This window comes from Lethenteron reissneri, chromosome 44 (assembly GCF_015708825.2).
Source record: "Lethenteron reissneri isolate LAM-NWPU_2019-01 chromosome 44, ASM1570882v1, whole genome shotgun sequence".
NCBI lineage: Eukaryota > Metazoa > Chordata > Hyperoartia > Petromyzontiformes > Petromyzontidae > Lethenteron > Lethenteron reissneri.
This window is the reverse complement of record NC_083822.1, coordinates 5,567,524-5,589,590: the sequence shown is the minus strand read 5'-3', so window position 1 is coordinate 5,589,590 and position 22,067 is coordinate 5,567,524. Positions and strand designations below refer to the sequence as shown.

Here is a 22,067-nt window from a genome sequence, read left to right as displayed (position 1 = left end):
CCCTTATCGGGATTAATTCTCACGGTTTCCGGCGATCAGGGAATTGGATGACCTCCCCGTGCTACGTGGCACCGCGGCGCTGCGGCCGGCCTTAATATGGTAGGTCGTGGCGTGGGGCATTCGGCCACCGCGGTTGAGGCGCATTTCCCCCCACACACACTCCCACGGGTCGACGGGGCGAGCAGGGGAGGCACGGGACAGCATGAATAGCGGGGTCACAGGGGCTGTTGCGCATAGTCATGGAGGGTTGGGATAATTGCGCTTGAGCGCGCAAGCCCCATTGGTAGGAAGGGTAAGGGAGTAATTAGGATTTACGCCTTGCACGCAGCACACTGATTAGCATATCAACAGCGCCTGGGGACTGCGGTGCGCGGGCTTGGGGTGCACGAGCCCATTGTTCAGCGCAGCATCCCCTTTGGGAGGTAGGGAGGATAAATAGAGGAGCGCAGAGGGGAAATCGCTCTCTTACTCCAGCGCCAGGCGACCAGACGCAGCTCGAGCCAGCGACCCGGACGTCCGTGCGACGCACCGAGGCACGCGGTTAACAGAAGGATCAGCGGACCGCCGTGGACACTTAACAGTGAGTAAGAAGGGGAATTAGAATCATAGCCGATAAATAGGGAATAGGTACAGGTTTAGTGGAATAGGCCAGCCTCGTCGACTCACTGATTCAACATCAATTCGCAGGTGGCATATAATAAATCATTAATAGCGAAGCGTGGTCTCGCGTGATCTTGTCGTGCAGTGTGAGCGTGTGGGTGCGCTGTGTGCACAGTGGTTCGCCACGGGAGTGAGCGCTGCGCGGAGCTGAGCGCGCGGGTTGCGTGTGGGAACGCGTGTGGTACTGTGTGTGCGTAAGCTCGCGGCGTGCGTAATCGGCGTACCCCAGGTGCGCGATTGTAACGTGAGCGGCCAGCGCGGCGCAGAGAAGCGCAAGAGTGAGTGCCGTACAGAGCTGTGTGTGTGGGTGTGCGCGTACGTAATTAACCATGCCTGCTACGCGGACCCGCGGTGGAGTGGAATCCTCGGGCGACGGCTCCCACCCCATGGGTGAGGAACTTAGCAGCGGTTCGCTTAGCAGCGGGGGGGCGATTGATGATGCTAGCCCGGCCGTTAGCATTATCGAGGGAGGGATCTCGGGGGCTAGCGACCCCCACATGTACTCCTGCAACTGCGCCAACCACCGGGCCATCTGCCCCCGTGGCTCCTTGAATGTAAGAAGAAACTGCAGAGCATAATGGTCAGTGCGTACGCGACATCTCCTGCCGTACAAATACGGCCGGAACTGTTTGCATCCGAAAATCACGGCGTACAACTCTTGGCGGGTCACGCAATAGTTCAGCTCGGCCCCACTCAAGGTCCGGCTGGCGTACGCGATGACTCGTTCCGTCCCATCCTGTACCTGTGACAACACCGCGCCCAGCCCGCTGCTGCAGGCGTCGGTGTCCAAAATAAAATCGGTGGTAAAATCGGGGAAAGCGAGGGTGGGGGCGTGGGTGAGGTGGTCTTTGAGAGTGGTGAAGGCCGTCTGGCAGGCCCCCGTCCACTGATAGGGGTGCTTAGGGGAGGTGAGTTGGGTGAGGGGGCGTGCAATCTCGCTGAATCCCTTTACAAATCGACGATAATAGGTGGCGAGCCCCAAAAATGATCTGATCTCCGTCAGATTCCTTGGCCGTGGCCACTCCACTACGGCGCGTACCTTCTCCGGATCGGTGTGCACGCCTGCCTCGCTGACGCGATGCCCGAGGTACCCCACCTCGCGTTGTGCGATGTAACACTTACGTGGCTTGAGCTTGAGATGAGCCGCTCGCAGTCGCTGGAACACCTCTCGAAGCCTGGACCAATGCTCAGACAAAGATCTACTGAACACTATCACATCGTCCAAGTAAATCAGGCACTGTTCCCACTGCAAGCCCCGCATCACCAACTCCATCAACCGCTGGAACGTCGCGGGCGCGTTAGTGAGTCCGGACGGCAACACTCGAAACTCAAACAGGCCCATCGGGGTGGTGAATGCTGTTTTTGGCCGATCCTCCTCCGTCATCTCCACCTGCCAGTAACCGGACGCCAGATCGAGGGTGGAAAAATACCGCGCTCCTGCGAGACTGTCGAAGGTGTCGTCGATGCGAGGTATGGGGAAGGCATCGCTGAGCGTGACTGCATTTAGTTTACGGTAATCGACGCAGAACCGGGTTGACCCATCTTTTTTCGTTACTAGTACCACCGGGGCTGACCAGGGACTCGCCGAGGGCTGAATTATGTTATCGCGAAGCATGTCCCCAACTGCCTCTTTGATTTGGGCGCGTTCGGGTGCGCCCACTCGGTACGCAGGGAGTTTGATGGGTCGGGCTGCACCGGTGTCAATTTGATGCTTAACAAGGTCGGTCCGACCCACGTCCGAGTCGTGTTCGCTGAACACGTCGGCATACTCCCGCAGTAACTCGCGCAGCCGATCGGCCCCTCCCTTAGGTAAGTCCGCCCATGGTACATGTAACGCGTCGAGCAGGGGAACGACCTCGGCTCGGGGAGTCGGGCCGACTCGCCAGGCCAGGGCCTGCTCACCCTCAGGACGACCGGGGTCCTCAGCCCAGAGTGCGAACACCGAGTCGTTAGAGTGGCGTGCGTGCAGGGGGTGTACTGTGGCTATCGGGGTGCGCCGTCGCAGTATCGCTGGGGTATTGTGGGGGTTAAACATCCGCATAAACAATCGGTCCCCATCTGCGTTTACCAACGTGGCGGATCCCACAACCCCATACCGTTTTGCCAACTCCGGGTGAGGAGTTAGCATTACCTCCCCTGATGGTCGGAGCGCGGGGTCGGTGGGGGATGTTGCCACCGGCACCAGCATCTCGGTGAGCGGGCCGATGGTGACTGCCGTCGCCAGGATAGCGGCCACAGGTGCAAAGCGGCGGCGCGTTGGTTCTCGTCCCAGGAACGGTATCCGCTCGCCATTGCTCTCCATGGTGGCGCATCGCTGGCGGGGTTGCACGTTGAGTCCCAACCGTTCTAGGAGGTCGGTGCCTGCGATACACTCGTGACACAACGCACTCGACACGTAGAACTCCTGCGTGCACACCTGGCTGCCTATGCGGACCTCTAGGGTGGCTCTCCCCAGCAGCCCCATTCCGGCTCCGCTCGCCGTGTGCAGCGCGCGGTCCGGTGCCTGCAGGTGACGCACGTCGACCCCGATCGCGCTGCAGTGCGCTTCGCTCACGAGCGAGGCCACCGCCCCCGTGTCCAGCAGGATTCGGGTACGCACTCCGTTTACCTCCCCTTCCACCAGCGACGTGGCCCCCGTGATCCCCGCCACCAGCTCCCGCAGCCAGTCGCCAGGAGTCACCGTTTCCGTGGGCGTTGTTGCTGGAACCTGTGTGGAGATCACTCGCTCGCCATTATCACTACAGCTTGTTCGTGTCGGGGCTACGTCGATTTCACCCCCCGGTGGTCCCCTCTCTAGGGGGGCCTTAGTGTTTGACCTTAGCTCTTGTCTAGCTCGGGCGACCTGAGGACAGTCCCTCCTGAGGTGCCCTCGCCGATCGCAAACATAACACGTCCGGGGAGGGGTGGCGGCTCCGTAGTGGGTCCCCTGCCCGCTCCCTCTCCCTGTACGCAGTTGTTCCAACTCGGACTCTAATTGGGATACCTTCCCGGCCAGCCCCCCTACTGTGGAGTGTAGCTCACCCATCTCAGACTGGATGGTCTTCATATTTTTATTTGCTTCCTCGCGTATATCTCCTATGCCGGTCTGTAGCCCGGCTACCCAACCCGGGGTCGTCTCGCTGGGTCTCTGTGGCTCTCTTTCCCGGCCCCTTACCGTCCTCGCGAGCTCCTGTTCCTCCTCCTCGTCTTCCGAGAGCAGGCTCGCAATGGCGCGCTCTCGTCCCAGCCCCCGGAGCTGCGCGCGTTCGCTGTGAATTCTTTCACACTTACGTGCGCGCTCGACAAGGGCGTTAAAGGGAAGACGTGGGCAGCTCACGTCTGGCTGCCACCACGCCGTGCGAGACAGGTACCGCTGGATTTTCTCGGCGGCCAGTTCCTCAATAACATCAGTTGCGTACCCCGGGCGTGCGATCTTTGTTAACTCGCGCACATCCTCGGCGTAATCACGTAGATCTTCGCCAGGTTGGCGACGGCGCGCCTCTAAGGCCGATTTTGCTTCCTCCTCGTCACGCGTGCCAAAACGCTGATCGAGTCGGCGCATCAGCTCCTCTAGCTGTGTCTGTGCGCTCGCGGGTAACGCTTCTACAAAATCGGCTGCCCGCCCATCAAGATTCATATTAAGTTGACGTACTGCCTGCGCGTCCGTCCATCCATTAATTTCCTTGGCCCCTAAGAGATTGAGGGCGAATGCCTTCCACGAAGGGGCCCCCCGGCCGGTAAATATTAGTCTTATTTTAGCGTGAGGTAACGCGGGGGTCCGTACCGCTTCTGACACCAATTTGTGGGGGTCGCTAGCCCCCGAGATCCCTCCCTCGATAATGCTAACGGCCGGGCTAGCATCATCAATCGCCCCCCCGCTGCTAAGCGAACCGCTGCTAAGTTCCTCACCTATGGTGTGGGAGCCGTCGCCCGCGGATTCCCCTCCACCGCGGGTCCGCGTAATGGGCATGGTTAATTACCGATTAGTATTCTGCCCCTTTCTACTACGATACTTCCCTTTCCTAATCGCGCGCCTGCAACCCACGCGGAGCGAACGCACGCACGCCCACACACACGCCGCTCCGCGCACTCCAACTCAACTCACGTTATACTCGCGCACCTGTATCACACACGGAGTGAACACACGCGACACCCACTCTCGCACCGCTCTGCGCAGCGCTCCCCCGAGGCGAGCCGCAGCACTACAGAATCACTGCGTACCCACGCGCAACCCGCGCGCTCAGCTCCGCGCAGCGCTCACTCACGTGGCGAACCACTGTGCACACAGCGCACCCACACGCTCACACTGCACGACAAGATCACGCGAGACCACGCTTCGCTATTAATGATTTATTATATGCCACCTGCGAATTGATGTTGAATCAGTGAGTCGACGAGGCTGGCCTATTCCACTAAACCTGTACCTATTCCCTATTTATCGGCTTACGATACCCTACTTCACCTCCCCACTCACTGTTTGGTGCCCGCGGAGGTTCGCTGCTCTCCGCGCTAACAGCGTACCTCGATGCGTCGCACGGACGTCCGGGTCGCTGGCTGGAACTCCTGCTGGTCCGCTGGCCTGGAGAGAAGGGCGATTTCCCCTCTCCGCTCCTCTATTTATCCTCCCTACCTCAAAGGGGATGCTGCGCTGAACAATGGGCTCGTGCACCCCAAGCCCGCGCACGGCGGTTCCCGGGCGCTGTTGATATGCTAATCAGTGCGCGACGTTGGCGGCGTACATCCTAATTACTCCCTTACCCTTCCCAACAATGGGGCCTGCGCGCTCAAGCGCAATTATCCCAACCCTCCATGACTATGCGCAACAGCCCCTGTGACCCCGCTATTCATGCTGTCTCGTGCCTCCCCTGCTTGCCCCGTCGACTCGTGGGGGTGTGTGTGGGGGGAAATGCGCCTCAACCGCGGTGGCCGAATGCCCCACGCCGCGACCACACCATATTAAGGCCGGCAGCAGCGCCGCGGTACCACGTAGCACGGGGGAGGTCATCCAATTCCCCGATCGCCGGAAACCGTGAGAATTAATCCCGATAAGGGTCTCTCGGATAAAAACCGGTCGATCAGGTAACCTTCCCTTCCAGCTCTATGGGGGGGGGGGGGGGGGGGGGATCCGTGCGGGTGTGTGCTTATGTGGGGCGGGTGATGGGGGCAGTGCGGTGGGGGAAGCCGGGCGGCTCCCTGGCTCGGCAGAGCGGCCCCGTCGCTGTGGCACCACAGTAGCAACTAGCAGTGTGCACAATTATACTCTGCTTTTTTCGGTAAAGTCACGTAGGTAAAAAATAAAATAAATGAAAAGAACTAAATTAAATCACGACGTTTCGGGCGTAACACAAGCGTCCACAATTAAGCGGTTGCGCTTTTGCTACGTTGTCCCCACCTGAAGAAGGACGCTTGTGTGGCGCCCGAAACGTCGTGATTGAATTTAGTTGTTTTCATTTATTTTATTTTTTACCTACGTGACTTTACCGAAAAAACCATGCCGACTGTGCATATTCTCAATGATTATTTGCAATCGTTCCATTTTCATCTCATCCATATGTCTTAAGAGGCAAAAGACGTTATTTTGAAAATATACTTCCGAGCACAAAGGCATGTTGTTGGAAGGCGATCCATAATTGTGCGTGAGTTTTCGTCCTTTTAAATACATGCTGGTGGGCTCCCTAATAGAGGAAAGAGAATGCCACGATCATGAGACCTGGCTTAGTGCAACAAATAAAATAATGACAACTCCAAATTATCGCGTGCTGTTTCGATAAACAACGCCATTAGTCTAGCTAGGGATCGGCAAAAACATGAATACATTGGTAACATCGAAATTTTGATTCCAATAGATCGATGCTTTGACATTGACGTTGATCTCTCCGACAACAGAACATCTACGTTTTCCTTTCAATGTTTCGTTTTCAATGTTGGGTTTTTCACACTGAAAAAAAGGCCGTACTTTATATTTTAAAAATATTTGATGAAAATAACCTGGTTCGTCTCCAAACGGCGTTGACATGTGTATGTACTGTAGATATGTTCCAAGTTAATATTATTTTCTGGAACGAAAAAAAACAATAAAAAGCCCCGTAATTATCATCATTAAATATGCATCTATGTGTATTTTTAATACGATTATTCGAAATATTAATGGCTTTTATTTCAATATCCTATCGATGTTCTCATTATTGTCGAGACGTTGGCCGAGTGGGTTTGTGCCAGCATGCGAGTAACATGAATGTGGATTCGAATCCAGCAACATTTTTGCATGCTTTTTTGCAAGTAACAGTCCAGTGTAAACTTTTTTTATTGCAAACAATTAGAATCGTTAAATGACCAGTGTACATTTGCTCAGGCGTCCTGGGTTCAAATTTGACCTTTTAATGTATCCAGTACATATATTTTAATTATACAACTTACATAATGACGGATGCAGAACAACACACGACACTTCAAACAAAGTGAGTGGTTTACAGTTAAGTGCCTAATGTGGATGTATCAACATGTATGCGTCTCTGTACAAATAACAAGTGCAGTTACATAGATCACACAGGAAAAAAGAGACAAGGAGGAGGAACGTGGATAACAACGAAAAGATGTAGATTTTATTTGCAAAATGATAACAAAAACTTTTATCACCACTAGGAGGCGCTGTTTAATGTCTTTATGCTGTTTAAGCAGAATTTAAGTTTCACACTGGTTTACCAACACATTTTAGCTGTAAGCCATGGTTTTACCCAAAATCAAAGCGAAACTAACCACCGAGACATAAAAAGCGCAATAAGAACGGTAAATTGGTCACTTTAAAATTGCAATATCAACATCAAACAAAGTTTTGAGAGCAATTCCAAAGCTAAATCTTAATTCAGGAATTATGAAACATTTTAGATTTGAAGCTTTCGTGACTGCAATGATTCATACTCTTAGGTTTTTTTCGGTAAAACCTAATAATTATGAAACACTCAGTACTTGGTTTCACAGTGATTTTACGCAAAATAATACCTGGCAGCTCAAATGAATTGGCTAAGTCAATATATTTGCTTCTAAATTACCATTGTAAAAAGACAAATTGGGATATGGTTATGCTTTAAACCGGACAATTGTAACATTTATATTTGGCTCTGTAGTTCTGGAAGGTATCAGTCATCGAATATATGGCATTCCTGAAGAAAATACACATCCCTCTGGAGGAAGAGTGGACACTGCAGCGTCATGTCTCGCCTGCTGTCGCCCCAGATCCCCTCTCACATGCAAAGATGCCACAGCTCACCTAATTTGCCTGCTTATACTGGAAGGAACCTCCTGGTTCCACCAGCCCACAGGGGATTATTGTGTCCGTCCGTCCATCGTGCATCCAAAAATGGGAGGGGTGGGGCTGGGTGGAAAGGGGAGGGTGGGGAGGGGCTGGGTGGGGAGGGGAAGGTGGGGCTGGGTGGGGAGGGTGGGGCTGGGTGGGAGGGTGGGGCTGGGTGGAGAGGGGAGGGTGGGAGGGACTGGGTGGGGAGGGGAAGGGTAGGGAGGGGCTGGGTGGGGAGGGTGGGGAGGTGCTGGGTGGGGAGGGTGGGGAGGGTGGGGAGGGGCTGGGTGGGCAGGGGCTGGTCACCCCGTGGTCCCCTTATAAAACTCAACGTTTAACCTACTCACGCCGGCTTGTGCCCGCCCTCACAGTCGGCCATATTTGTGGAATACACTACACCGCCGTTGACCCTGGTCATTGACCGAGCAACCCAACGTTCCTACCAGCTCCCTCCGCATGAATGTGTTACTTTTTTTTTAGAATCTGGCATATCCCTAACCAACAATGAGAAAACGTTTACGCTCCATCACTGAGGGTCAAAGTAAAATACTGAAAGGTCTTATTTAAGAGGGAACATCCTCTTGAAATGTGTCAATTGAAACATCATTTAGTGACAGCTCTTTATTGGTTCTGAGCCAGCCTAACAGCCCTCTCATCCAGATGTATTTGCCCTCGATTATTCGGCTTCCTTACCCTCAACTTGCTCTGCCCAGTTATAGCGTCCAGCTGTCCCCTATGTACGTCCGTCCTCATCCTTCTGTGCGTGCCTCTTACGTTCTGGCCGCAGGTGGTTTCCCAGCACTATGTCGAAGGGCCTCCTCGGTGACTGTCGCAACCCCTTTCGCAGCTCTCTGCGAGCTTACATTTCCAAGCCAATGTTTGACATTGACACGATAATCTCTCACAATACAATGGCCACCCCAACAGCTTCGTTTGTCAAGATTTCGCTGATTTAATATTTACATGCAAATTTAATCTCTAGCCCCGAAGTGGACCAGCCACCAATAGATTATTTCGTCCGTCCGTGTAGCAACATCGCCCCCTACTGCAAACACTTGGCATGACCCTACAAAAACCTTTAGACTCAGTGACGCTTTCCTGGCTAAACAAGTGTAACATTCCCTTATAATTCCCTCAGATAGCTTTTAATTAAAACATTTAAATTAATTAGGCTTTCCTGGCTAAACACGTGTAACATTCCCTTGTAATTCCCTGAGATAGCTTTTAATTAAAACTTTGAAATTAGATAAAAAAACTCACAGCGCCCTAAAGCCTACAGCTAGGCCTAACGCCTAGAACTAGGCCCTGAAACTCTCCCTTCGTATCGTACCCCCGCGTGTGTGAAAGGGAGTTAATGTTTCACAATGTTACATTCCCTCATGTTTTTAAATAGAAACATTGAAATTTAAAGCTTTTAAATTAATAATTAAAACATTTCAATTAAAAATTAACTCACAGCGCCCTCAAGCCTAGAACTAGGCCTCAATCTCTCCCTTCGTATCGTCCGATTAGGTGTAGCAACATCGCCCCCTACGGCAAACACTTGGCAGGACCATACTAAAACCTTTAGACTCAGTGGGGCTTTCTTTATCTTTGGTTATTCGTTCCTACCAGCCCAAGCCGCAGGGTCCTGTTTTTCGTTTAACTTTCGGGGGATAGCGCGAACGCAGTCCCCCAGTACCACAAATTATACAGTCGAGTTTCCCGCATTTGGGGAAATCGCAGGGGTCAACCCACCCGCAGTGCAATGGATGAGCCTCGCCCTGGGAGGACCACCTAAGTGATCATGGTGCCTCCCCTGTCAGGTAAGTATGAGTTGGGCTGCTCCCACTATCCCTATATGACGCAAAGTCGACTACATTTACGCGATGGGCCCTCGTACGTTTTTAAGTAGTGATAATTGAAAATGTTCAATTATTAAACACTGTAATTTTACTATAAGAAGAAAATGTATTTAAACATACAGTAGTTTGTAAAGGTGATACATAAGTTAGCTGAAAGCAGTTTACGAAACAAATCCACAAATGCATTCTGGGTAATGTTTGTTCACGTAGAGTTGCCATTTTAGAGGTTTTACCTTCGGTTAACGAAGTCATTATTTTCAGAGAAGCAGGGTGACCAGCAGAGGGCAGTGCCTCGCGATTGTTGGACTGTCCGCGGAAATAACAAGGCAGGAGTACAGGAATCCTCCGCAAAATCACGAAAAATTACGTTAAGCGAACTCTGAGTTCTCATAGACATTTTATAAGTCCCCGACCCCACCTCCTGAATCAGCAGCAGACCATGCTTTCCCACCTGATGACGGACGCTTGTGTTGCGCCAGAAACGTCGTCATTTATTTTATTTTATACCTACGTGACTTTACCGAAAAAACCAAAGAGTAAGCGATTTTCATTTAGTGCTTTAATGCATTTTTCAAGGAAACACCCGATCAAAAAGTCATGAAAAATACCACTAATGCCACAATCAAATCATTTCTTCCTTCAAGATGTCTACGTATGAAATGTAATGATAAAAATCAATTTGTTAAGGGAAGATATTTAGCATGCTCATTTTTATGTTTAAATAATGAAACGCAGCTGAAAGAATAATTGTGAGTAAAGCTGCTAAAGGCATTGTGGTGGATAACGTTGGCTCTATGTGTTTGGTAAATTGTGCTGATTTTGTTTTCACGGTGTAACTTGCGTGTTAAACCAGCAGGTGCTCACACTTTACTCTGGTTAATCAGTGACGCGCGGTGAGATAATACACTGAGGTGGGCGTGGACTCACTGAGGGGGGCAGATGTGATAGCTGCCTCCCCTGGTGCTCTTTAATTGCAGTTTCATGACGAGACCAGCGAGCCTGAATATCTGTATACACGTACGTGAAAAAGTATGGAAGGCGAGGAAATGAAATGGTCTACAAACATTACATTGGTGATATACTGAGATAGTAACAGGCACGCGCTTATTGCCCGCGCTCCATCCAGTTACTGAGGGGTTGCACAATCCGAGGGGAGGCTGAGCTCGTCGCTGCCTCACCTCTCGTTTCTTCCTGTATTTGCAGCGGAGCTTCACAAATTTAGTAAAAAAAAATGATTGGAATCGTACAGAAATGACATTTATAACACAGATAAGTGGAAAACTCGTAATATTTATTTTATTCTTACTTTTTGTAACAGCTATTTTGTTGGAGTATTACAGGTGAGGCTCTGGCTCCCCTGCCCGCACGTCACTGTGGTTAATAAAAAAGCAGCAAGCCGCGGACTGTACATTAATAATTCTATTTTTTCCTTAAATATTCGGGGGATAGCGCGAACGCAGTCCCCCAGTACCACAAATTATACAGTCGAGTTTCCCGCATTTGGGGAAATCGCAGGGGTCAACCCACCCGCAGTGCAATGGATGAGCCTCGCCCTGGGAGGACCACCTAAGTGATCATGGTGCCTCCCCTGTCAGGTAAGTATGAGTTGGGATGCTCCCACTATCCCTATATGACCCAGATCCTTGTACCTCTACTCTATGGGCCCCCAAAAATATTTAACGTGAAAATAATTAAAAATGTTATATAATTAAACACCGTCGTTTTCCAACATAAAATAGCACCTAATTAAAACATCGACTAGTTAGAAAAATTGACATTTAGGTTAGCTGAAAGCATAGTTTATGAATTAAATGTCCAATGGCATTCTGGGTAATATTGGCTCAGAAAAAAACAAAGAGTAGTTGCTATTTTAGAGGGTTTACCCCCAGTTACGAAAGTAATTGTATTTTTCAGGTTTGTTTATATGCCACAACCAAACCAAGGCACCGTTCTTATTATCATAAACATTATAATAAATCGTTATAATTCACAGCAGACTTTTAGGCTTGGCTATCAATTCACATGTCCACCTTAGCCATTTCACCCGAGATGCGCCCGTCAGAGAAGCAGGGATTCGGGGTGAGCAGCAGAGGGCAGTGCATCGCGATTGTTGGACCGCGTGCAGAAAGAGCCGATCAACGCTGTACAGGAATCCGCCGCTATTAGGGGACGTCCATAAATGACGTCACGCACGGAGGGGGGGGGGGAGGTCAGACATTTGTGACGATGTGTGACGAGGGGGGGGTTTGAGGAATGTGACGTCACATCAAAATGCGCAACTTTAAATAAAGATTCATTAAGTAGAATTATTATAACAACACTAATTTTGATACATTTTCATTATTAGCTTTTTATTTTTTACTAAGGTCACCTTCTATTTATTCAATGAATTAGCTTTTTGCTTCTCAATGGGAGAATTGAGAAGCATACATTTTGTAAATTTTTTGAATGATTGTTATTAAACATTTTGATTCGAATTATTCTACCAGGGCTTTTCATTCTGTGGAATTAATGAGATTGTTATGATTGTACTCTCCATTTTGCTTTGTTCTACTACGAAGTTTCAAGTATTTTTTTATAGTTATAATTACTTTTAATATTTGATCATTATAAGAGAGTCTTTGTTGGTTGGCGGTGAATCTCCATCTCCTAAAACCCCTCCATCTGCGCAGATTCCTCAGCTCTGCTCCTTCTTCTGAGCAGTTGAGGGCACCACTGACCCACATGATCATGGTGTCACCCCTGTCAGGCAAGTTTAAGGACAGTTGCCAACTCCTCTCTGTACCCGAACCCTGCGTCTCACTCCCTTCTGAAGCAGTTAAATTACGATCATCAAATACGCTAATAGATGATTGAATTAATTTAAAATTGATTACTTTTGTTGTAGGTCATGGAAGAATGTGTTGTAAACCATTACGACACATTTTTACACGTCGTAAAAGCCTACGTATGAAATGTAATGATAAAAATCTTTTTGCAAAGCGAAGTTATTTATCATGCTAATTTTTATGTTTAAATAATGAAACGCAGCTGAAAGCATAATTGTGAGTAAAGCTGCTAAAGGCATTGTGGTGGATAATGTTGGCTCTATGTGTTTGGTTAATTGTGCTGATTTTGTTTTCACGGTGTAACTTGCGTGTTAAACCAGCAGGTGCTCAAACTTTACTCTGGTTCTAGATTTACTTGATACAGCTATCGTGCTGTGACGGTTCCACCTGAAGACGGGAGCTTGTGTTGCCTCCGAAACGTCGTGATTTTTATTAATTTTTATTTTTTACCTACGTGACTTAACCGAAAAAACCTAAGAATACGTTTACTCTGGTTGTGAGATTCACACACTGAGGGGGGCGTGGCCTCACCGAGGGGGGAGTGGTGTGTGTCTTATAACACGCCCCCCTCAGTGAGGCAGATGTGATAGCTGCCTCCCTTGGTGCTTTTTCATTGCAGTTTCATGACGAGACCAGCGAGCCGAAATAGATTTAAACACGTACGTGTAAAAAAAGTTACCTGGAGTAAGGGGTTTACAAACCTTACATTGGTGACATAGTAACCAGGCACGCGCTTATTGCCCGCGCTCCATCCAGATACTGAGTGCAACCGCACAGAGGTGAGTTTGAGCTCGTCGCTGCCTCACCTTCTCGTCGCTTCCTGTATTTGCAGCGGAGATTCTCAAATTTAGTAACAAAAATGATTGGAATCGTACAGAAATGACATTTATAACACAGATAAGTGGAAAAATCGTAACATTTATTTTATTCTTACTTTACAGGTGAGGCTCTGGCTCGCCTGTCCGCACGTCACTGTGGTTATTATAATAGCAAGACGAGTACTGTACATTAATTATTCTATTTTTTCTTTAAATATTCGGGGGATAGCGCGAACGCAGTCCCCCAGTACCACAAATTATACAGTCGAGTTTCCCGCATTTGGGGAAATCGCAGGGGTCAACCCACCCGCAGTGCAATGGATGAGCCTCGCCCTGGGAGGACCACCTAAGTGATCATGGTGCCTCCCCTGTCAGGTAAGTATGAGTTGGGATGCTCCCACTATCCTTATATGACCCAGATCCTTGTACCTCTACTCTATGGGCCCCCAAAAATATTTAACGTGAAAATAATTAAAAATGTTATATAATTAAACACCGTCGTTTTCCAACATAAAATAGCACCTAATTAAAACATCGACTAGTTAGAAAAATTGACATTTAGGTTAGCTGAAAGCATAGTTTATGAATTAAATGTCCAATGGCATTCTGGGTAATATTGGCTCAGAAAAAAACAAAGAGTAGTTGCTATTTTAGAGGGTTTACCCCCAGTTACGAAAGTAATTGTATTTTTCAGGTTTGTTTATATGCCACAACCAAACCAAGGCACCGTTCTTATTATCATAAACATTATAATAAATCGTTATAATTCACAGCAGACTTTTAGGCTTGGCTATCAATTCACATGTCCACCTTAGCCATTTCACCCGAGATGCGCCCGTCAGAGAAGCAGGGATTCGGGGTGAGCAGCAGAGGGCAGTGCATCGCGATTGTTGGACCGCGTGCAGAAAGAGCCGATCAACGCTGTACAGGAATCCGCCGCTATTAGGGGACGTCCATAAATGACGTCACGCACGGAGGGGGGGGGGAGGTCAGACATTTGTGACGATGTGTGACGAGGGGGGGGTTTGAGGAATGTGACGTCACATCAAAATGCGCAACTTTAAATAAAGATTCATTAAGTAGAATTATTATAACAACACTAATTTTGATACATTTTCATTATTAGCTTTTTATTTTTTACTAAGGTCACCTTCTATTTATTCAATGAATTAGCTTTTTGCTTCTCAATGGGAGAATTGAGAAGCATACATTTTGTAAATTTTTTGAATGATTGTTATTAAACATTTTGATTCGAATTATTCTACCAGGGCTTTTCATTCTGTGGAATTAATGAGATTGTTATGATTGTACTCTCCATTTTGCTTTGTTCTACTACGAAGTTTCAAGTATTTTTTTATAGTTATAATTACTTTTAATATTTGATCATTATAAGAGAGTCTTTGTTGGTTGGCGGTGAATCTCCATCTCCTAAAACCCCTCCATCTGCGCAGATTCCTCAGCTCTGCTCCTTCTTCTGAGCAGTTGAGGGCACCACTGACCCACATGATCATGGTGTCACCCCTGTCAGGCAAGTTTAAGGACAGTTGCCAACTCCTCTCTGTACCCGAACCCTGCGTCTCACTCCCTTCTGAAGCAGTTAAATTACGATCATCAAATACGCTAATAGATGATTGAATTAATTTAAAATTGATTACTTTTGTTGTAGGTCATGGAAGAATGTGTTGTAAACCATTACGACACATTTTTACACGTCGTAAAAGCCTACGTATGAAATGTAATGATAAAAATCTTTTTGCAAAGCGAAGTTATTTATCATGCTAATTTTTATGTTTAAATAATGAAACGCAGCTGAAAGCATAATTGTGAGTAAAGCTGCTAAAGGCATTGTGGTGGATAATGTTGGCTCTATGTGTTTGGTTAATTGTGCTGATTTTGTTTTCACGGTGTAACTTGCGTGTTAAACCAGCAGGTGCTCAAACTTTACTCTGGTTCTAGATTTACTTGATACAGCTATCGTGCTGTGACGGTTCCACCTGAAGACGGGAGCTTGTGTTGCCTCCGAAACGTCGTGATTTTAATTTTATTAATTTTTATTTTTTACCTACGTGACTTAACCGAAAAAACCTAAGAATACGTTTACTCTGGTTGTGAGATTCACACACTGAGGGGGGCGTGGCCTCACCGAGGGGGGAGTGGTGTGTGTCTTATAACACGCCCCCCTCAGTGAGGCAGATGTGATAGCTGCCTCCCTTGGTGCTTTTTCATTGCAGTTTCATGACGAGACCAGCGAGCCGAAATAGATTTAAACACGTACGTGTAAAAAAAGTTACCTGGAGTAAGGGGTTTACAAACCTTACATTGGTGACATAGTAACCAGGCACGCGCTTATTGCCCGCGCTCCATCCAGATACTGAGTGCAACCGCACAGAGGTGAGTTTGAGCTCGTCGCTGCCTCACCTTCTCGTCGCTTCCTGTATTTGCAGCGGAGATTCTCAAATTTAGTAACAAAAATGATTGGAATCGTACAGAAATGACATTTATAACACAGATAAGTGGAAAAATCGTAACATTTATTTTATTCTTACTTTACAGGTGAGGCTCTGGCTCGCCTGTCCGCACGTCACTGTGGTTATTATAATAGCAAGACGAGTACTGTACATTAATTATTCTATTTTTTCTTTAAATATTCGGGGGATAGCGCGAACGCAGTCCCCCAGTACCACAAATTATACAGTCGAGTTTCCCGCATTTGGGGAAATCGCAGGGGTCAACCCACCCGCAGTGCAATGGATGAGCCTCGCCCTGGGAGGACCACCTAAGTGATCATGGTGCCTCCCCTGTCAGGTAAGTATGAGTTGGGATGCTCCCACTATCCTTATATGACCCAGATCCTTGTACCTCTACTCTATGGGCCCCCAAAAATATTTAACGTGAAAATAATTAAAAATGTTATATAATTAAACACCGTCGTTTTCCAACATAAAATAGCACCTAATTAAAACATCGACTAGTTAGAAAAATTGACATTTAGGTTAGCTGAAAGCATAGTTTATGAATTAAATGTCCAATGGCATTCTGGGTAATATTGGCTCAGAAAAAACCAAAGAGTAGTTGCTATTTTAGAGGGTTTACCCCCAGTTACGAAAGTAATTGTATTTTTCAGGTTTGTTTATATGCCACAACCAAACCAAGGCACCGTTCTTATTATCATAAACATTATAATAAATCGTTATAATTCACAGCAGACTTTTAGGCTTGGCTATCAATTCACATGTCCACCTTAGCCATTTCACCCGAGATGCGCCCGTCAGAGAAGCAGGGATTCGGGGTGAGCAGCAGAGGGCAGTGCATCGCGATTGTTGGACCGCGTGCAGAAAGAGCCGATCAACGCTGTACAGGAATCCGCCGCTATTAGGGGACGTCCATAAATGACGTCACGCACGGAGGGGGGGGGGAGGTCAGACATTTGTGACGATGTGTGACGAGGGGGGGGTTTGAGGAATGTGACGTCACATCAAAATGCGCAACTTTAAATAAAGATTCATTAAGTAGAATTATTATAACAACACTAATTTTGATACATTTTCATTATTAGCTTTTTATTTTTTACTAAGGTCACCTTCTATTTATTCAATGAATTAGCTTTTTGCTTCTCAATGGGAGAATTGAGAAGCATACATTTTGTAAATTTTTTGAATGATTGTTATTAAACATTTTGATTCGAATTATTCTACCAGGGCTTTTCATTCTGTGGAATTAATGAGATTGTTATGATTGTACTCTCCATTTTGCTTTGTTCTACTACGAAGTTTCAAGTATTTTTTTATAGTTATAATTACTTTTAATATTTGATCATTATAAGAGAGTCTTTGTTGGTTGGCGGTGAATCTCCATCTCCTAAAACCCCTCCATCTGCGCAGATTCCTCAGCTCTGCTCCTTCTTCTGAGCAGTTGAGGGCACCACTGACCCACATGATCATGGTGTCACCCCTGTCAGGCAAGTTTAAGGACAGTTGCCAACTCCTCTCTGTACCCGAACCCTGCGTCTCACTCCCTTCTGAAGCAGTTAAATTACGATCATCAAATACGCTAATAGATGATTGAATTAATTTAAAATTGATTACTTTTGTTGTAGGTCATGGAAGAATGTGTTGTAAACCATTACGACACATTTTTACACGTCGTAAAAGCCTACGTATGAAATGTAATGATAAAAATCTTTTTGCAAAGCGAAGTTATTTATCATGCTAATTTTTATGTTTAAATAATGAAACGCAGCTGAAAGCATAATTGTGAGTAAAGCTGCTAAAGGCATTGTGGTGGATAATGTTGGCTCTATGTGTTTGGTTAATTGTGCTGATTTTGTTTTCACGGTGTAACTTGCGTGTTAAACCAGCAGGTGCTCAAACTTTACTCTGGTTCTAGATTTACTTGATACAGCTATCGTGCTGTGACGGTTCCACCTGAAGACGGGAGCTTGTGTTGCCTCCGAAACGTCGTGATTTTAATTTTATTAATTTTTATTTTTTACCTACGTGACTTAACCGAAAAAACCTAAGAATACGTTTACTCTGGTTGTGAGATTCACACACTGAGGGGGGCGTGGCCTCACCGAGGGGGGAGTGGTGTGTGTCTTATAACACGCCCCCCTCAGTGAGGCAGATGTGATAGCTGCCTCCCTTGGTGCTTTTTCATTGCAGTTTCATGACGAGACCAGCGAGCCGAAATAGATTTAAACACGTACGTGTAAAAAAAGTTACCTGGAGTAAGGGGTTTACAAACCTTACATTGGTGACATAGTAACCAGGCACGCGCTTATTGCCCGCGCTCCATCCAGATACTGAGTGCAACCGCACAGAGGTGAGTTTGAGCTCGTCGCTGCCTCACCTTCTCGTCGCTTCCTGTATTTGCAGCGGAGATTCTCAAATTTAGTAACAAAAATGATTGGAATCGTACAGAAATGACATTTATAACACAGATAAGTGGAAAAATCGTAACATTTATTTTATTCTTACTTTACAGGTGAGGCTCTGGCTCGCCTGTCCGCACGTCACTGTGGTTATTATAATAGCAAGACGAGTACTGTACATTAATTATTCTATTTTTTCTTTAAATATTCGGGGGATAGCGCGAACGCAGTCCCCCAGTACCACAAATTATACAGTCGAGTTTCCCGCATTTGGGGAAATCGCAGGGGTCAACCCACCCGCAGTGCAATGGATGAGCCTCGCCCTGGGAGGACCACCTAAGTGATCATGGTGCCTCCCCTGTCAGGTAAGTATGAGTTGGGATGCTCCCACTATCCTTATATGACCCAGATCCTTGTACCTCTACTCTATGGGCCCCCAAAAATATTTAACGTGAAAATAATTAAAAATGTTATATAATTAAACACCGTCGTTTTCCAACATAAAATAGCACCTAATTAAAACATCGACTAGTTAGAAAAATTGACATTTAGGTTAGCTGAAAGCATAGTTTATGAATTAAATGTCCAATGGCATTCTGGGTAATATTGGCTCAGAAAAAAACAAAGAGTAGTTGCTATTTTAGAGGGTTTACCCCCAGTTACGAAAGTAATTGTATTTTTCAGGTTTGTTTATATGCCACAACCAAACCAAGGCACCGTTCTTATTATCATAAACATTATAATAAATCGTTATAATTCACAGCAGACTTTTAGGCTTGGCTATCAATTCACATGTCCACCTTAGCCATTTCACCCGAGATGCGCCCGTCAGAGAAGCAGGGATTCGGGGTGAGCAGCAGAGGGCAGTGCATCGCGATTGTTGGACCGCGTGCAGAAAGAGCCGATCAACGCTGTACAGGAATCCGCCGCTATTAGGGGACGTCCATAAATGACGTCACGCACGGAGGGGGGGGGGGAGGTCAGACATTTGTGACGATGTGTGACGAGGGGGGGGTTTGAGGAATGTGACGTCACATCAAAATGCGCAACTTTAAATAAAGATTCATTAAGTAGAATTATTATAACAACACTAATTTTGATACATTTTCATTATTAGCTTTTTATTTTTTACTAAGGTCACCTTCTATTTATTCAATGAATTAGCTTTTTGCTTCTCAATGGGAGAATTGAGAAGCATACATTTTGTAAATTTTTTGAATGATTGTTATTAAACATTTTGATTCGAATTATTCTACCAGGGCTTTTCATTCTGTGGAATTAATGAGATTGTTATGATTGTACTCTCCATTTTGCTTTGTTCTACTACGAAGTTTCAAGTATTTTTTTATAGTTATAATTACTTTTAATATTTGATCATTATAAGAGAGTCTTTGTTGGTTGGCGGTGAATCTCCATCTCCTAAAACCCCTCCATCTGCGCAGATTCCTCAGCTCTGCTCCTTCTTCTGAGCAGTTGAGGGCACCACTGACCCACATGATCATGGTGTCACCCCTGTCAGGCAAGTTTAAGGACAGTTGCCAACTCCTCTCTGTACCCGAACCCTGCGTCTCACTCCCTTCTGAAGCAGTTAAATTACGATCATCAAATACGCTAATAGATGATTGAATTAATTTAAAATTGATTACTTTTGTTGTAGGTCATGGAAGAATGTGTTGTAAACCATTACGACACATTTTTACACGTCGTAAAAGCCTACGTATGAAATGTAATGATAAAAATCTTTTTGCAAAGCGAAGTTATTTATCATGCTAATTTTTATGTTTAAATAATGAAACGCAGCTGAAAGCATAATTGTGAGTAAAGCTGCTAAAGGCATTGTGGTGGATAATGTTGGCTCTATGTGTTTGGTTAATTGTGCTGATTTTGTTTTCACGGTGTAACTTGCGTGTTAAACCAGCAGGTGCTCAAACTTTACTCTGGTTCTAGATTTACTTGATACAGCTATCGTGCTGTGACGGTTCCACCTGAAGACGGGAGCTTGTGTTGCCTCCGAAACGTCGTGATTTAATTTTATTAATTTTATTTTTACCTACGTGACTTAACCGAAAAAACCTAAGAATACGTTTACTCTGGTTGTGAGATTCACACACTGAGGGGGGCGTGGCCTCACCGAGGGGGGAGTGGTGTGTGTCTTATAACACGCCCCCCTCAGTGAGGCAGATGTGATAGCTGCCTCCCTTGGTGCTTTTTCATTGCAGTTTCATGACGAGACCAGCGAGCCGAAATAGATTTAAACACGTACGTGTAAAAAAAGTTACCTGGAGTAAGGGGTTTACAAACCTTACATTGGTGACATAGTAACAGGCACGCGCTTATTGCCCGCGCTCCATCCAGATACTGAGTGCAACCGCACAGAGGTGAGTTTGAGCTCGTCGCTGCCTCACCTTCTCGTCGCTTCCTGTATTTGCAGCGGAGATTCTCAAATTTAGTAACAAAAATGATTGGAATCGTACAGAAATGACATTTATAACACAGATAAGTGTAAAAATCGTAACATTTATTTTATTCTTACTTTACAGGTGAGGCTCTGGCTCGCCTGTCCGCACGTCACTGTGGTTATTATAATAGCAAGACGAGTACTGTACATTAATTATTCTATTTTTTCTTTAAATATTCGGGGGATAGCGCGAACGCAGTCCCCCAGTACCACAAATTATACAGTCGAGTTTCCCGCATTTGGGGAAATCGCAGGGGTCAACCCACCCGCAGTGCAATGGATGAGCCTCGCCCTGGGAGGACCACCTAAGTGATCATGGTGCCTCCCCTGTCAGGTAAGTATGAGTTGGGCTGCTCCCACTATCCCTATATGACCCAGATCGTTGTACCTTTACTCTATGGGCCCCCAAAAATATTTAACGTGAAAATAATTACAAATGTTATATAATTAAACACCGTCGTTTTCCAACATAAAATAGCACCTAATTAAAACATCTACTTGTTAGAAAAATTGACATTTAGGTTAGCTGAAAGCATAGTTTATGAATTAAATGTCCAATGGCATTCTGGGTAATATTGGCTCAGAAAAAAACAAAGAGTAGTTGCTATTTTAGAGGGTTTACCCCCAGTTACGAAAGTAATTGTATTTTTCAGGTTTGTTTATATGCCACAACCAAACCAAGGCACCGTTCTTATTATCATAAACATTATAATAAATCGTTATAATTCACAGCAGACTTTTAGGCTTGGCTATCAATTCACATGTCCACCTTAGCCATTTCACCCGAGATGCGCCCGTCAGAGAAGCAGGGATTCGGGGTGAGCAGCAGAGGGCAGTGCATCGCGATTGTTAAACCGCGTGCAGAAAGAGCCGATCAACGCTGTACAGGAATCCGCCGCTATTAGGGGACGTCCATAAATGACGTCACGCACGGAGGGGGGGGGGGAGGTCAGACATTTGTGACGATGTGTGACGAGGGGGGGGTTTGAGGAATGTGACGTCACATCAAAATGCGCAACTTTAAATAAATAATCATTAAGTAGAATTATTATAACAACACTAATTTTGATACATTTTCATTATTAGCTTTTTAATTCTTTTTTACTAAGGTCACCTTCTATTTATTCAATGAATTAGCTTTTTGCTTTTCAATGGGAGAATTGAGAAGCATACATTTTGTACATTTTTGAATGATTGTTATTAAACATTTTGATTCGAATGATTCTACCAGGGCTTTTCATTCTGTGGAATTAATATGAGATTGTTATGATTGTACTCTCCATTTTGCTTCGTTCTACTACGAAGTTTCAAGTATT

General features: G+C 46.3%; 6 non-coding genes across 6 annotated transcripts; all 6 read right to left on the bottom strand.

Annotated features, from left to right (window-relative positions):
* Window positions 1-9,582: 9,582 nt before the first annotated feature.
* Window positions 9,583-9,746, bottom strand: LOC133353714 (U1 spliceosomal RNA). Its single transcript, XR_009756443.1, has one exon. It is a non-coding gene; the product is annotated as a U1 spliceosomal RNA (small nuclear RNA).
* A 1,470-nt stretch (window positions 9,747-11,216) lies between these two features.
* On the bottom strand, window positions 11,217-11,380 carry LOC133353713 (U1 spliceosomal RNA). The gene has a single exon (XR_009756442.1). It is a non-coding gene; the product is annotated as a U1 spliceosomal RNA (small nuclear RNA).
* Window positions 11,381-13,642: 2,262 nt separating this feature from the next.
* On the bottom strand, window positions 13,643-13,806 carry LOC133353712 (U1 spliceosomal RNA). The gene has a single exon (XR_009756441.1). It is a non-coding gene; the product is annotated as a U1 spliceosomal RNA (small nuclear RNA).
* Window positions 13,807-16,072: 2,266 nt separating this feature from the next.
* Window positions 16,073-16,236, bottom strand: LOC133353711 (U1 spliceosomal RNA). Its single transcript, XR_009756440.1, has one exon. It is a non-coding gene; the product is annotated as a U1 spliceosomal RNA (small nuclear RNA).
* Window positions 16,237-18,502: 2,266 nt separating this feature from the next.
* Window positions 18,503-18,666, bottom strand: LOC133353709 (U1 spliceosomal RNA). The gene has a single exon (XR_009756439.1). It is a non-coding gene; the product is annotated as a U1 spliceosomal RNA (small nuclear RNA).
* Window positions 18,667-20,929: 2,263 nt separating this feature from the next.
* Window positions 20,930-21,093, bottom strand: LOC133353708 (U1 spliceosomal RNA). The gene has a single exon (XR_009756438.1). It is a non-coding gene; the product is annotated as a U1 spliceosomal RNA (small nuclear RNA).
* Between the last annotated feature and the right edge of the window lie 974 nt (window positions 21,094-22,067).